The sequence below is a fragment of the Dendrobates tinctorius genome, unplaced genomic scaffold (genome assembly GCF_039654945.1).
Source record: "Dendrobates tinctorius isolate UK_male_01 unplaced genomic scaffold, ASM3965494v1 ptg000004l, whole genome shotgun sequence".
Taxonomy (NCBI): Eukaryota; Metazoa; Chordata; class Amphibia; order Anura; family Dendrobatidae; genus Dendrobates; species Dendrobates tinctorius.
This window is the reverse complement of record NW_027361672.1, coordinates 32,304,517-32,321,367: the sequence shown is the minus strand read 5'-3', so window position 1 is coordinate 32,321,367 and position 16,851 is coordinate 32,304,517. Positions and strand designations below refer to the sequence as shown.

Here is a 16,851-nt window from a genome sequence, read left to right as displayed (position 1 = left end):
ATTCACATTTTTTCAACAAAAATTTTATTTTAGCCCCAAATTTTGCATTTTCCCAAGGGTAACTGGAGAAATTGCACCATAAAATTTGTTGTGCAATTTCTCCTGAGTACTCAGATACCCCATATGTGGGAAAACTACTGTTTGGGAGCACGGCAGGCCTCAGAAAGGAAGGAGTGACTCTTTGGAAAGCAGACTTCGATGGAATGGTCTATGGGTGTCATGAAACCTCCTTCTATTGACCCCATTTTGGAAATTAGACCCCTCAAGTAATGTATCTAGATGTGTGGTGAGCACCTCTAATCCCCAGGTGCTTCACAGAAGTGTATAACGTAAAGCTGTGAAAATAAAAAAATAAAATGCTTCCCACAAAAATGTTATTTTAGTCCCAAATTTTTTATTTCATGAGGTTAACAGGACAAAATGGACCCAAAAATTGTTGTGCAATTTCTCCTGAGTACAACAATACCCTATATGTGGTCGAAAACTACTTTTGAAGTACAGTGCAAAAGGAATAAGCGCCATATTGGAGTTCAGATTTTACTGGACTTGTTTGTGGGTGCCATGTCATATTTGGAGATCCCCTGAGGTGCCAGAATAGCAGAACCCCCCATAAGTGACCCAATTCTACAAACTACACTTCTAAATGAATTAATCTAGGGGTGCGGTGATCGTATTGACACCACAGGTGTATCACAGAAATTGATACCATTGGGCAGTGAAGAAAAATTAATTACATTTTTGCCACCAAAATGTGCGGAATGAGTTGACGTTTTTAATGGTACCAGTTTTGGGTAACATTACATTTTTTGATTGCTTTCTATTCCAATTTTTGGGAGACAGAATGAACAAAAAACAGCAATTCAAGAATTGTTTTTTTTTTGGGGGGGTTATGCCGCTCCGTGTGTGTTAAAATTTATAAGGCAGTTTTATTTCTCAGATGAGCGCTTTTCCACAATAAAAATTATTTTATAGAAAAAATTATTATTTTTACATCGCTTTATTCTGAGAGCTATAACTTTTTTTATTTTTCAGTTGATTGAGCTGTATCATGGCTTCTTTTTTGCAGGACAAGGTGAGATTTTCAGCGATACCACTTTTTTTACATGTGTCTTTTTGATCGTGTTTTATTCCACTTTTTGTTTAGCAGTATGATAAAGCATTGTGTTTTACTTAGTTTTTTATTTTTCTTTTACGGTGTTCTCCGAAGGGATTAACTAGTGGGACAGTTTTATAGGTCGGGTCGTTCCGGATGCGATGATGCCAAATATTTGTACTCTTATTGTGATTTTTTTTTTTTTAAACATTTTTACAACTTTTTTTTTTACTTATTCCCACTATGGGACCTTCACTTTTTGATCACTGTAATAAAGCATTGCAATGCACTAGCATTTAACATAAAATAATTAATAATTATAATTAATATGCTAATATTAATATTGAGTAGAATTAATTTCAGCCTCTAGGTTCGGGCCTTCCACAGTCAGAGTGTACGGGTTTACTGTTTGCCACATGGGTTTTTTTTGCCTTCCTCTGGATCCACATGTCAGGGCAAGTTAGAACAGGATATGGGTTGAACTAGAAGGACTTCAAATCTTCCTTCAACCTTAGTAACTATGTTACTAGTATGTACAATATAGCTGTCACCTGCAAGTGATGGACAGAACGCCTACTAATACTATCCCAAAATACAACTGTGGTCGTGGAAACAACTTAGTTTCCACAACTTACTTTGGCTGCACGCACTGTAGGTCTTGCTTATACTTCCAGTAGAGCATTACCCCACTCCATACTCAACGTTATCTATCTCGCTTGGTTTAACCACTGTGTCTTGGGCTAAGGGCTTTCACCTCTTTATACCCCCCAGTGAGCGGAGCTGACGTCAGTAAAAGCTGAAGAATAATCATATTACATTAAATGTCCAACTGGTCGCAATAGACTGGCCAACATGACTTCTGTACAGAAGTAGTTCATTTAATTAGTTCTCAACAGGCGCTAAACACGGAGAACATTGCAGCTGTCTGGTTGATGCAATACAAGCTGTTGGATATTAATTACTGGTACTTGGTTGCTAAACAGATTCAGAGGCTTTAGAAAAACACTGCCGCTTACCAGCACAACTGAAATTCTAAGACATGAGGAATTCAGATAATCTCATTCAAAACAAGAAAATCATTCAGGTTTCCGACTAATAAATATTTTCAGGGATTTGTACAGAAATGTTGCACTGGACTAAAATACTTCACTCCTCTAACGTTTTGATTGATCATCGGCCCATACACACATGCATATTACATTTCTGTGCATTAGAGTATGCTACGGGACAGTTTAAGGGGTGTCGTAAGACCACCCTTCTCAAAAAAACACTTTTAAAACCGATGGTGATTGTATATTTTGAAAAAAAATTTTCACAGAGATCCACAGTGACTGGTGTATCTGGGGTCTCAGCTTCGTGCTGGAAGTACACTTCTCATCCTGCCTTACACAATGTACATGAGATTGAATCACAAGATATGAATGAATCATTACGTCATAGGTCACATGACGTTCGGCCACATTGAAAAAAAATGAAGCCATTTTCGAAAAGTATGTTAATCAGAGACTTTATGTTGGGGCTGAATTAAGTGCACTGGCTAAAAAAATAACTTGGAAAACCCTTTTAAGTGTTCAATAATGTCCCCTACTGCATACACAAGAGCCATACTGAAGAATGCAGAGACTTTAAACAAGGCACTGTCATCCCACCTTTGCCCATGTTATATTGTGACACTTCTGATTTGATCATCGTAATTGCTATTAAAATATAGAGGAAAAATAGAGCAAAATCACATCCAAAAAGCCACATCCAACAACTCTATGTGGTATAACTTGCTACTAAATTTTTCTTTGAGTAGGGAGTGTCACAATGGGGCAGCTTCACAGTAGCGTAAGACCATCATGCACAAGGCTATGTTTAGGGTACAGTGGTGTAAAGAGCCCTGCCTTTGGACTCTGGAGCAGTGGATTTGTGCTTTTGAGAATACTGTATCAGGTTTCTGGAAGAGGAATCTGTGTTTGATGGATGTTCTAGAGTTCTACCTACCAAAAGTACCGTAATTGTGCAGGCTGTAAACTTTGGTGGAGAAGGATAATGGTATAGGGCAGTTTTTCAAGGTTTGGCCTCTTACTTCCAGTGAAGCCTCATAAGTAATGCAACATCATGCCAAAATATTTACTCTCTAATTTCATGGCAACAATTTGTGGAAGTCTGTTTTCTGTTCCAGCATTACTGTACCTCTGTGCACATTTTGGTTTTAAGAGTTTATGGAGTTCTTGAACTCACAAATGCTCTTTTTGGCTGAATAGGTAAAAATTCCCATAGATAAAATTTTGTGGATAGACCTCACAGTCTGGAGTGGAATAAGGTATTTTGTTTCCTTAGGCAGCTGAAGCAAAAAGCACCGCTTCTTCACCAAGAAATGGGTCCAAAGGTCAGGTAACAGCCACCCACCCATCGCTCCGCCAAATGGGTTAAGGTTCATTTAGTTAAAGGGGTATTAAAGGGATATCATGTTATTAAATTGCTTTAATCTGTTAGCCAGCACTAATGAAAGCAAGTTTCCAATTTATCTGCTTTTTCTATGTGCTGTGAATCTCCTGCAATGAGAGTTTTTATCTTAGTGTTCAGCTTGGTTCTATAAAGCTCAGCCACCAGAGCCTGGCCAAGTATAATCAGTTGTTACATTCCAGGAGATGGGTTAAGTCCTTGTATGCTAGTTATCACTCTCAAGCAGTTAGTTCCTCTCCTCCCTCACTCCTTCCCTTTCCCTCTAAGCTACTCTGGCATTATCTGGCATATCAGTCCTGTAGAACCAACAGCCCACATCCCAAACTATAGATCACTTCCAGAGCAGTTCTTCTAATCACAGCTCTCACTTTCCTGAGCTGTGTACTTGTTCAATATGCAAATTTAGTAATAACAATGTAGACTGTGATCAAACACCGACACCTTCACTGTGTAGTAAAAAGACAAAGTTCTTGGATAAGAAATGCCTCTTGAGGTGGAGTGCCAGCCCACATAGCAACTTGGAAGTAAGGAGACTGCATTGCTCTAAGCTACTCAAGAGATAATTTAAGAATACCCCTTTAGGTCAAAAACCAGGAAACAAGCATTTCTAAGACATTAATTCTGAATTACTGGCCTGTGTAAGCAAGCATGCTGGCAACCACCAACAAATCCTTTAGATAGTTTGACCAAGATTTTTAACCACTGATCGGCCACATACAGCCAATGGGTGCTAGTTTACTGATCTATTTACACAGAGCAAGAAACATTCTATGTGGCCATCTTTAGTATGATTGTTCTGTGTGCGCACAATGTCATGTCGTCAGCACATCTCCGGTTTTTGTGGTGCATGAGAATTACTCACTGAACTAAAAAAAAATTGTACACAACGAACAAGCATTTTTCTTATTCGTTGGAAGATGGCTTGAGTATGTTTATGAATGCTCATTTGTTGATTATTGGCTTACCTTAGGCTGGTTTCACACTAGCGTTTTTTTGAGCTGCGTTTTTGCGCATACATGCGCATGCGTCCTTTGCACCTATCTTTAACATGGGTGCGCATGGTTTCGCATTTGCACGCGTTCGTATGCGTTTAGCGTGTGCATGCGGTTTTTTTGTATTGTGCGCCCAGGCGCGCCGGACGCTACCTGTTGCATTTTTGGTCCGTCCGACCTGTCTCAAAAAAATGCATGCGCACAGAATGCGCAAAAAAAACACATTACAGTCTATGGGAACGCAGATGTGCGCATGAACAAGACACAAGCGCAAAAAAAAAGCAAACGCATAAAAAACTCATGATGCGTTTTTTGTATGCGTTTGCACTGCGCAAAAACGCAGCGCAAAAAAAGATAGTGTGAAACTAGCCTAAAGGGGCCATTATGCGGGCAAGAAAAATCATTGTAATTGGCAGCACATCATCCCGTGTAAACAGTCTTTTTTTGTTCCCATCAGATTTCTTTGGCTTGTGTGAACAGGCTAGTAATCAAGAGAGTCTACTTGACAATCAACGCTTGTTACCAGCTCAAGAACAGTCTGTCTAAATACATCTATAAGAGTTGTGTAATAAATAAACTTGAAGCTCCCCAAACAGTTGATTGAGGTAGAACACGGAGGGCATTGGAGTGCACAAAGCTCTCATTAGTCTTTTCACGATCACTGAACTGGCCAACCACGTAAGCGATGCACCAGCGATCACGACGACACGACCTGGCAAAGATCGTTTGTGCATCGTTACATGGTCGCTAGTTAGCTGCCAAACAGACAGATCTCCTAAACGACGCAGCAGCGATCAGCGATCTGTATAACAACCTCGGCGGTCGTTGGGAGCATGTAGTGTTTTAAAGATTCAACCTAGTCCCGCCTGCGTCGCAGAGATATGAGTCGCCAACGAGGACGCTCATCGTTTATAAAGGGTGTCAAACTCAGCGATTCAGGCGCACCAGCGGGACGCCAACGATCAAAAAACGGCCCAGGACGTTCGAGCACGATCAGCGACATCGCAGCGGGGGCCACATCGCCGCTGCATGTCACACATAGCGACATCGCTGATGATGTCGCTGTTGCATCATCAAATCGGTGACGCTTAAGCGATCTCGCTTAGTGTGACGGGGCCTTTAGGAGCAGAAACACAGCCCCCACCAGCCTGCTTACATCCAAATCTTTACTGACAATGACTAGCAATTTTATGCTCCATGTGCTCAGTCAGTGAAAACCAAGATGCAAGCAAATCCGTGAGCCACAATGTAGCTATGCTTCTTAGTGTTCATTGTCGGCGCGCGAATTTGGGCTCATCTTTCATCGTTTTTAATAAATCTCAAGATGGAAGAGGCCAGGAGCCATTTGGTGAGCTGCATTTCTTGCTACATGTTCACAGACTTACCAGTGGAAAAGCCAAACTTCACATGCCACAAATGCAAGCTTGTGTCCCTGTTGGAGGAAAAGTTGCAAAATCTCGAAGAGAGGTTAGCTACGTTGAAGATCATTAAGGAAGGTGAAGAGTTCTTGGACAGAGCAGAATTATCTCTTCATGTTACAGAAAGAGAAGAAATTCGAAGTGCACCTGAAGAAACAGAGGAATGGAGACATGTGACCCAGAGAAGCAGGAGGATCAGGAGGCAGTCAGCACCCATACTGCTCAGAAACCAGTACCAGGCTCTCACGCAGGAAAACGATGAAGAAATACATCAGGATAAGACTTTGCCAACAAACAGCAACCTTGTACGCCTTCAGAGTCCTCCTGGATGGAGAAAGAAAAATGTTGTGAAGAAACGGAGAGTGGTGGTCATGGGGGATTCCCTGTTGAGAGGAACTGAGGCCGTTATCTGCAGACCGGATATAACTTCAAGAGAAATGTGTTGTCTTCCAGGTGCAAAAATTAAAGATGTGTCTGACAGGATATCAGGACTCTTCAGACATACAGATGACTACCCATTCCTGCTACTACATGTGGGGACAAATGACACTGCAAGAAACGACCTGGAAACCATCTGCAGAGACTTTGAAGACTTAGGTAAGAAAGTGAAAGAACTGGGAGCGCAGGTGGTCTTCTCTTCCATCCTCCCAGTGGATGGCCATGGAACAAGGAGGTGGAATAAGATTCTGCAGGTGAACAACTGGCTACGTCGATGGTGCCGTCAGCAACGATTTGGATTTCTGGATCACGGAGTGAACTACTTATACGATGGACTACTTGCTAGAGATGGGGTGCACCTTACGAAGACTGGTAAGCATGTATTTGGAAGTCGCCTTGCTACACTTGTAAGGAGAGCTTTAAACTAGAACAACATGGGAAGGGAAGCAAAAGACCAGAAAAAGCCATACACCTGACAAATGCTATTGAGAACTCTGCTATTAGAAGTGGAAAGGAAGAACAAAGACGAAAGAATCTAATTAATAAAAATATTGGAGAAAGAGAAACCAATCACAAACTAAAATGTTTCTATACTAATGCACAAAGCATGGGCAACAAACAAGGAGAATTGGAACTACTAACACAGGAAAAGAAATATGATGTCATTGGAATCACTGAAACTTGGTGGGACAATACACATGATTGGAATACAAGACTAGAAGGATACAACTTATTTGCAAGAAACAGACTTGATAAACGAGGAGGGGGTGTCGCATTGTATGTTAGAAACGCGTATATCTGCACAGAGATTGAAGCTTCAGAGACTGGGAGTTCTGTGGAAACTGTTTGGGTAAGAATACAAGGACAGAACAATGGAAAGGACACCATTGTAGGCATTTACTACAGGCCGCCTGTGCAAGCTGAAGCCATGGATGAACTCTTTATGCATCAAATGGCCAAGTTCTCCAAAAAATATGACATAGTTGTCATGGGAGATTTCAACTATCCAGACATTTGTTGGGAATCTCTCTCAGGCAAAACTAACAGGTCAAGGAAATTCTTATCCTCTCTTGCTGACAACTTTATCTTCCAAAAGGTAAGGGAGAAAACAAGGGGAACTGCTACCTTGGATCTAATCCTTATAAACAGGGAGGAAATGGTTGAGGAGGTAAAAGTGGCTGGGACCCTAGGAGGTAGCGACCATGCTATTTTAGAATATTGGATAACTAGAGGCGGAAGACCTGTGAAGACTCAGACGTCAAGGTTAGATTTCAGAAAGGCAGATTTTAAGGGATTCATAAAGAGAATTGGATGGATCCAATGGCTGGATATCCTTAAAGACAAAAATGTCCAGGAAGGATGGGAAATCTTGAAAAATGAAATTCTCAAAGCACAGTTGTTAACAATTCCGAAAAGAGGGAAGAATAGGAAGCAGTTAAGGAAACCAGGATGGATGAACACAGAACTTAAGCACATGCTAAAAAGGAAGAAAAAAATGTTTATAAAATGGAAAGAGGGAGGCATATCTAAAGAAGAATATAATGCTGTCTGCAGAACCTGCAGGGCACAAATCAGATTAGCTAAAGCTGAAAATGAATTGAGGCTTGCAAGAGATGTCAAAAGCAATAATAAAGGATTTTGGGGATATGTCAAAAGTAAAAGAAAAGTCAAAGATGCTATAGGATTTTTACAGGATGAAAATGATGAAATGGTAAGACAGGATGTTGAGAAGGCTGAACTTTTAAATTCCTATTTTGCATCTGTTTTCTCTCAGAAAGGAAATGTAACATCAACTGTTATTCACTGTCCTATTAAGGGAATAGAAGAATCCAGGATATCTATAAACAGAAAGATAGTGAGGAAACACTTAGCTAGCCTAAATGAATTCAAGTCTCCAGGTCCAGATGAATTACACCCCAGAGTACTGAAGGAGATAGCAGAAGAAATTTTTGAACCCCTCTCTATAATCTTTGAAAATTCTTGGAGAACAGGAGAAGTGCCAGAAGACTGGAGAAGAGCAAATGTTGTTCCTATCTTCAAAAAGGGGAAGAAGGTGGACCCAGGTAACTATAGGCCGGTGAGTCTGACTTCTATACCAGGAAAGATCTTTGAACAAATTATTAAACAACATGTATGTCAATACCTGGATAAGAATGAAGTGATTAAACAGAGTCAGCATGGGTTTGTAACTAATAAGTCATGTCAGACTAACTTAATTTCCTTCTATGACGGTATCACTGATTGGGTGGATCAAGGAAATGCTGTAGATATAGTATATCTTGACTTCAGCAAAGCATTTGACAAAGTCTCTCATACAATCCTTATTGAAAAAATGACTAAGTATGGTATGGACAAGGCAACTGTTAGGTGGATTCATAACTGGCTTAGTGATCGGACCCAAAGAGTGGTCGTAAATGGCTGCACATCCAGTTGGAAGAATGTCTCAAGTGGGGTACCACAGGGCTCTGTCCTGGGCCCTGTATTGTTCAACATCTTTATCAACGATTTAGATGAAGGCATTGAGGGTAAACTGATTAAATTTGCTGATGACACAAAGCTAGGAGGGATAGCAAATACTAGAGAAGAGAGAGAGAGGATTCAAAAAGATTTAAATAAACTGGAGAAGTGGGCAGCAACAAACAGAATGGTTTTTAACAGGGAGAAATGCAAAGTACTACATCTGGGCAATAAAAATGGAAAAAGCATATATAGAATGGGAGGAATAGGGCTAAGTGACAGCACATGTGAAAAAGACTTGGGTATACTAATAGATCACAGACTGAATATGAGTCAACTGTGTGATGCAGCAGCAAAAAAGGCAAATGCAATTCTAGGATGTATTAACAGAAGCATACAGTCTAGATCACGTGAAGTCATTATTTCCCTCTACTCCTCTTTGGTCAGACCTCATCTTGAATATTGTGTCCAGTTTTGGGCACCACATTTTAAAAAAGACATCAACAAACTGGAGCAAGTTCAGAAAAGAGCGACCAGAATGGTGACCGGTCTGCAAACCCTGTCTTATGAGGAAAGGTTGCAGGATTTGGGAATGTTTAGTTTGCAAAAGAGAAGACTGAGAGGAGACTTAATAGCTGTCTACAAATATCTAAAGGGCTGTCACATTGTAGAAGGATCAACTTTATTCTCATTTGCACAAGGAAAGACTAGAAGCAATGGGATGAAACTGAATGGGAGGAGACACAGATTAGATATTAGAAAAAACTTTTTGACAGTTAGAGTGATCAATGAGTGGAACAGGCTGCCACGAGAAGTGGTGAGTTCTCCTTCAATGGAAGTCTTCAAACAGAGGCTGGACAGACATCTGACTGGGATGATTTAGCGAATCCTGCTTTGAGCAGGGGGTTGGACCAGATGGCCCAGGAGGTCCCTTCCAACTCTACGATTCTATGATTCTTGTCAGTAATGATGGAAGTTTAGGCCAACAGATGAGCAGTGAGTGATTCACTGGTACTGCTAACAGGTATCCAGTGTGCTGCATCATTCATTGCGCTCCAGAGGGAGAAAAGCCGCACAACACTGCATTATTAGTAATGATTTTTTTTTCTCAAATTGCGCCCTCTTCCACAGTGCTATAAGGGAGCTTATACTTCATCCTGGCTTTGCCCCAGAGGCTGATAGGGCCACAAATGAAGCAGAGAGCGAAGTTAGGTTTTCTAGCACACACGGCAAAAATTCAGCATGGTGCCCCCTTCTATACACAATTTACACACATCACTCCTTTTTTTCCGATTACTCATCTAAGTGTTATGCATGTAAAAAGCGAAAATCCAGCACTCTTGACATAGATAAAAACTGTATAAAAACACCATTTATTTTCAAAAAATTAAAAACCAATCCAGCACAAGAAAATGCCAACTCACGTGTTTTGAATGCACAATGTGCTTAGTCGAATGCATGTAGTTACAAACTCACTGCACCTGCAGAGTACATGAATCAGAACATGAATAGATCACCAAAACCACCATGAATACAGAAATACATAATCAGAACTACCATCAGTACATAAATACACTACCAGTCTCACCATCAGCAGATGAATACAGCACAAGACCCAACATCAGTACATTAAAGGGAACCTATCATGTCCTTTATTGCTATTAAACTGCCCTCAATGTCATGTTAGTGATGCACATTGCATCGTTAACATGTTTGTCTCAAGAAAAACGTCCCAGTATTTAGTGCAAAAATCACTTTTTGTACTTTGATGGTTACCCCACATATCTTCTGTTTCAGTCATAAGGGTGGGAACCTCTAGCTTTTCAGTCACGGTCAAGCAAATGTGTTTTAAAATTCTCCCATGCCCATCGAATTAGCATTCCTTGCCGTCATTGCTCCTTACATCACTGCAATCTCTCAGTAGACCCCGCACTTGCGCAGTGATGCTCAGCTTTACGGGCTTGCGCACTGAATCTGAGTGTACGTCCCAGCTTCATATCCTATGTGCACATGACAGTGGCCACACGACAGTTTGCGAGCGCGGTATTGGGAGTTGTTATTATCAGTTATCATCAGTCTGCAAACTATACAGGAACCACAACACTGATGAGTTGCAGTGAGAATCACAAATTAACATTTACATCCAGGTACATCATAGGTGACATCTTCTCTGACTGGAGTTGTTCTCATCCAATCGTTTCTATCTGGTCCACACACTATGATGACTTTTCACATCCACAGTCCATCTCTAGACGTTCATCTTCTCCAGTTTTCTGAAGAACACCCAACACAGTTCCTTTGAAATAATCAGTGTCCCTGAATAAAACTACCCTAAGATGTGCCCCTGAATAATGACTTGCCCCACTGTTCTCACTGCACAAAATTTGTACAATATGACCCCCATACTGTGCATCTTATGGTGCATGGCCGCCACACTGTCATCTCCTATAAAACATTGCCTCCATACCATCTCTCATCACACTGCCCCCTTATGAACAAAATTGTCGCACTGTTTGCTCCTCTGAACTATAACCGCCACACTGTTCGCACTTGTTAGCTATAACCACAATACTGTGAGCTCTTATTAGCTGTAATCACCACACAGTACACCCTTATTAGCTGTACCCACAATGTCCCTAACTTCAGTGTCTCTATCATGCTTCCCCCTTTTCCATTCTGGGCCCCGTCTTGACATTTTCCTCTCATGCTGTATCCCCTCCATACAGCCCAGTTTCTATCCTGTGTCCCTTCCACACTGAGCACGCTACCACATACTGCCCAGTCTCTGTACTGTGTCCCCTCCAGACACACTGCCCAGTCTCTATTCCGTGTCCCCTCCACAATCAGCACCCCCCACACACTGCCCAGTCTCTATTCCGTGTCCCCTCCACACTGAGCACTCTCCTACATACTGCCTAGTCTATATCTGTATCCTGTTCTTACACTTTCCCTCACCATACTGTCCCCTCATACAATTCTCCCTCCTCTCCCAATAAAACTCATGATGATGAATTGGGACAGAATGATCGTATGATTCATCATTCTGTTCCCATCACTATTTGTAAGCCAGTAAATGAGGGCGATCTCCTTGTGTATAGTCAACTGTGGCTCCTTAAAAAAGGGCCAGTTTTGACCTGGTGACAGGTTCCTTAACGAGTTGAAATGGGGCCCTCTAAATGGACCTTTAGGCCGGGATCACACTTGCCATTTAAATGGCCGAGTTTCGCATGGTAATACACGGCGCTGCCGCCGGGACTCAGGAGCGGGGCGTGCAGCTCCATGTATTGCTATGCGGCCGCATGCCCCGCTCCTGAGTCCCGGCGGCAGCGCCGTGTATTACCATGCGAAACTCGGCCGTTTAAATGGCAAGTGTGATCCCGGCCTTACAGGAATAACAGCTTCAGCCTGGTAAGATAATTGTCAATTACGTGTAAATAAAAAATTACTGTAAAAAATCTCACACATAATATTTTTCGCGTTCACACACACAAGTTAGGGTATGTTTCAATGGTCAGTAAACGCTGCGGGTTGGACGCTGCATACCTCCGCAGAGTCTAACCCACAGCATCCAAATGTTGCAGCATAGTGGATGGGATTTCAAGAACTCCCATGTCCACTATGCGTGCACGGACGCCTCCGGCTTCCCTGCGGAGACGCATATGCTGCACGCCTTTTCAGACTGCAGCATGTCTATTTATGTAGTGGAGACGCTCAGCCTCCGCTACGTAAATTACCTATTCACTATCATTAGATGCGGTAAAACTACATTATCTTTAGACACATGCATATTAAGTGCGGAAACGCAGCTTACTACACATGTGAACTAATTTAAATAAAGGTGTACTTTGCTTCATCCAAAAGTTCAGCTATGCTGCAGTTCTCGCAATGAGCTGATCGCGAGAACTGCCGTGCACGTGACTGCTGGGGTTATCTCCAGTCACTAGCCAAGTTCAACTTCTCACAATCAGCTGACCACGAGAACTGCAGTGCACATGACTGACAGGGACCGAGTTATCTCCGATCATCAGCTTAAAGCTCAGCTGTCTCTGGAGATCAGGCTGAATGGTGGTATAATGCCATCGTTCAGCCAAAGGCAACCAGATGTACCAGAGCTGGACTCATCGTGGGACAGTATGTATATCTTCTCAGCAGACAGGTACGGAAAACTGTTGCTTTTTTATTTTAATTCTCTTCCAGGAGACAAGGGCGTCGGTGGAAGAGGCGATGCAGTAAGTATGGTTTAAATAAGATCTATTAACCCCTTTACCCCCAAGGGTGGTTTGCACGTTAATGACCGGGTCAATTTTTACAATTCTGACCACTGTCCCTTTATGAGGTAATAACTCTGGAACGCTTCCATGGATCCTGGTGATTCTGACAATGTTTTCTCGTGCCATATTGTACTTCATGTTAGTGGTAAAATTTCTTTGATATAACTTGCGTTTATTTGTGGAAAAAAATGGACATTTGGCAAATATTTTGAAAATTCCACAATTTTCCAACTTTAAATTTTCATGCCCTTAAATCACAGAGATATGGCACACAAAATACTTACATGGCTGCCACTAGGAATTTCGGGGCCCATACTGGCAACATTTTCGGAGCCCCATTGAGACTCCACCTTGGCTCCACCCCAGCCCCGCCTCCACCCGTGGAACTGTCCACAGCTCCTTCGCTCTCTTGGAAAAACTCCACTTCTCACCAATCACACATTAACAGTTCCCATCAACAGATCATACATATAGCCAGTAGCCTTTGTTTTGGCCAAAAGATTTTTTAAGCCGCCACCACGACACGGTAGACTCTTTTGGCTGGGCCCTACTGTAACCTATTAAACATTTGCTAAAATATGCAATACAATTTAGGTATATTTTTAAAATGACCAATAATATCACACACAAGGGACAAATCCCACCGTACCATGACCAGACACCATATCACCACCACATAGTGACCTATAATACCACATACAAAGAACAAATACCACCACACCACGTCCAGACCACATACTAAAATCACAGTGACCGAATAATATCACATACAAGGGACAAATACCGCCACACCATGACCAGACCACATATTACCACCATATGGTAACCAATAATACCACATACAAGGAACAAATACCACCACACCATGGTCGGACAACATATTACCACCACTTTGTGACTGAATACGTGTATAGTATCAGTGTATAGGTAACACACTGACTCACCAGTGATGCCTCTAGGTGAAGTCTTTCATCTTCATCCAGAACAGATCGATGCTACTTCTTCCAGCCAGGGCTCATCTCTGCAGGAAATAACACAGTTATCTAGAGCACAGCTTGCAGAACACATAACTTATCTTTTTCCCAACTTCTACACTGCACCAAATGAAGAAAAAAAGGCAACATACTATCACTTTGCACAGTAACAGGAACGCCCCCCCCCCATTTAAAGGGAATCTGTCACTAGATAAGCCCCGATGTAACCTGAAAGAGAAGAAAAACAAGTTAGATTATACTCACCCAGGAAACCTGTCCGGTCTGATGGTGTCGCGGTCCGGTCCAGTGCCTCCCATCTTCTAGAGATGATGTCCTCCTTCTTACTTCTGCCGCGGCTCCTGCGCAGGCTTACAATATCGGCCCTGTTGAGGGCAGAGTAAAGTACTGGAGTGCGCAGGCGCTGTACCTCTCTGACCTCTCCCGGCGCCTGCACACTGCAGTACTTTACTCTGCCCTCAACAGGGCAGAGAAAGTACGCCTGCGCAGGAGCTGCGGAAGTAAGAAGGAGGACGTCATCTCTAGAAGATGGGAGGCGCTGAACCGGACCGCGACACCCACCGCCCCCCGGTGAGTATAATCTAACTTGTTTTTCTTCTCTTTCAGATTACATCGGGGGCTTATCTACAGCATTACAGAATGCTGTAGATAAGTCCCTGATGGCGGTGGCAGCAGCTTATAGGCCGAAAATGTGGTGACAGATTCCCTTTAAAACAGTATACTCAAAAAATAAAATGTATCACTGCAGTAATAATATCCCTTATTATGCTTCCCTATGCCCCCGGAACACTGCGATCATGTTTGATCGCAGTGTGTCGGGGGTTAATAGTGCCAGGTGTCAGCTGTAATAATCAGCTGACACCAAGCCGTGATCAGCTGTGCTCCCCCCGTGAGTGCAGCTGATCGCGATGATGTACTATCCCGTCCATGGGCATTAAGGCCCAGTGTTCTGCCCTCAGATATAGGGCAGTCTGTTTTGTATTATGCGCTGGGTTAATTATAGCACCATCAAGTGGTGGCTGAAATTATAGCAGTGTTTTTGATAGCATTATATAGTCTGTGCTTTTAACAGAAGCAATGCACTATGGGATTGAAGCAGTGCTTTGTTGGAAGGAAGCAATGTATTCTGGGATGAAGAAGGGCCACTTTGCTTCTGTGTATATCATAGGATGTACGTGTTTACCTGTCCTCCATCTTAATTCTCCAACTTGAATTCGTTATCCGGTTAATGCATATCTGGTAAGCTTAATCTTTCTTACAATGCAGTGTGTGCAGAGAGTTTATTAGCTGCATAGTAGTCAGTGCTCAGTAGACGAAATTGGACACCTGTGTTTTCTATGTAAATTGCATCACACTAAATGCTGTATCTGTGTTAACTGTGTGATCATCTGCCCAATACTTATGCATGTTATTTGTATTCCTTGCAGTTTTACCGCGCATGTTCTATACTCTTCACAAATAAACAAGTTAGATTACAGAGACCAGTCTGCTTATTTTGGAAGACAGAGCTGTGGTTTATGCTGTATGCTGGATTGCACATCGTGTCAGCGTGCCTGAAGGCAGAATACCCAGGGCACATGGATGGGATAGTACTTCATATGTCGGGAAGGGGTCAAATGAGTCTGTGTCATTATTTCAATTAAAGGACTTTATTCTGGCTGTCTTTATTTACCATGTAACTATAGGATTAGTAATGGATAGGTGTCTTATAGAAGCTTCTCCATTACTAAGTTGTGGGCTTGATGTCACCTGACAATACAAAGGTGACATCAACCCAACAAATATGAACCCCACTTGCCACCTTACAGCACAAGTGGGAAGAGCCAGGTAAAGTGACACATTTGACGCATCTTTGGATGTGCCAATTGTGGGGCAGCTGCTGGCTGCTATTTTTAGGCTGGTGAGGGCCAAACTCCATGGGCCTCGCCAGCCTGAGAATACCAGGCCGTAGCTGTCTGCTTTTTCCTTGGCTGGCTAACAAAAATAGGGGTACCCCACGCTATTTTATTAAATCATTATTTATTAAAAAAGAGAGGACCTCTCTGTGCTTTCCTCCATTTCCTGTGCCGTGTACATCCAGCTGCGTCACAAGATTGACCATTAGTACACCACATGCGTAGTAAGCTGCGTTCCCGCACCTAATACAGGTGACTAGGAAGATAATGCCATTTTACCGCATCTAATGAAAGTCTATGGATAATTTACGCTAAGGAGACTGAGTGTCCCGCTGCATAAATTGACATGCTGCAGTCTGGAAAGATGCGCCACATGTCCGTATCTGCGGGTGAGCAGTGGGCATCGGTGCACGCATAGTGGGCATCCACTATGCTGTAACAGCTGGATACTGTGGGCTTGATTGCTGCCGATGTACGCAGCGTCCATCCTGGAGTGTTTACTGAATGTGTGCACATTCCCCAATACATATGCAAAAATGAAATCACTTTTTTTCCTTCCCAGAAGCCATCTTTCAATTGGCTTTATTTCAAGAGACAAAAAAACGCATGCAATGAAAACGCATTAAAAATGCAGGTGACCTGAGATGCAGATTTCATCTGTGACAAATCCTGAGCCACTCCTGATCGTGTGCACATACCGTTGTATTTCTACGTTCCCCCTCCCCAACGCACATGCGCACTCTGTGCACTCCGCCACTGGCTCAGCCGTATCATCCCTGCAGCGTTTGATTATATGAAGTGGTGGCCTTACTGCGCCTTTTAATGATGAAATAAAGAAAAAGCC

The 16,851-nt window shown here is 42.4% G+C and overlaps 1 long non-coding RNA gene across 1 annotated transcript in view; it reads right to left on the bottom strand.

The window, feature by feature from the left end:
* LOC141082813 (uncharacterized) overlaps nt 1-16,761 on the bottom strand; it is a 68,200-nt gene extending 51,439 nt beyond the window's left edge. Inside the window, exons 1-2 of the long non-coding RNA XR_012230590.1 lie at nt 16,647-16,761; nt 14,065-14,141 (exon numbers count right to left, since the gene is read on the bottom strand). This is a non-coding gene — a long non-coding RNA (uncharacterized lncRNA). The remainder of the gene's footprint in view (nt 1-14,064; nt 14,142-16,646) is intronic.
* Nucleotides 16,762-16,851: the final 90 nt, after the last annotated feature.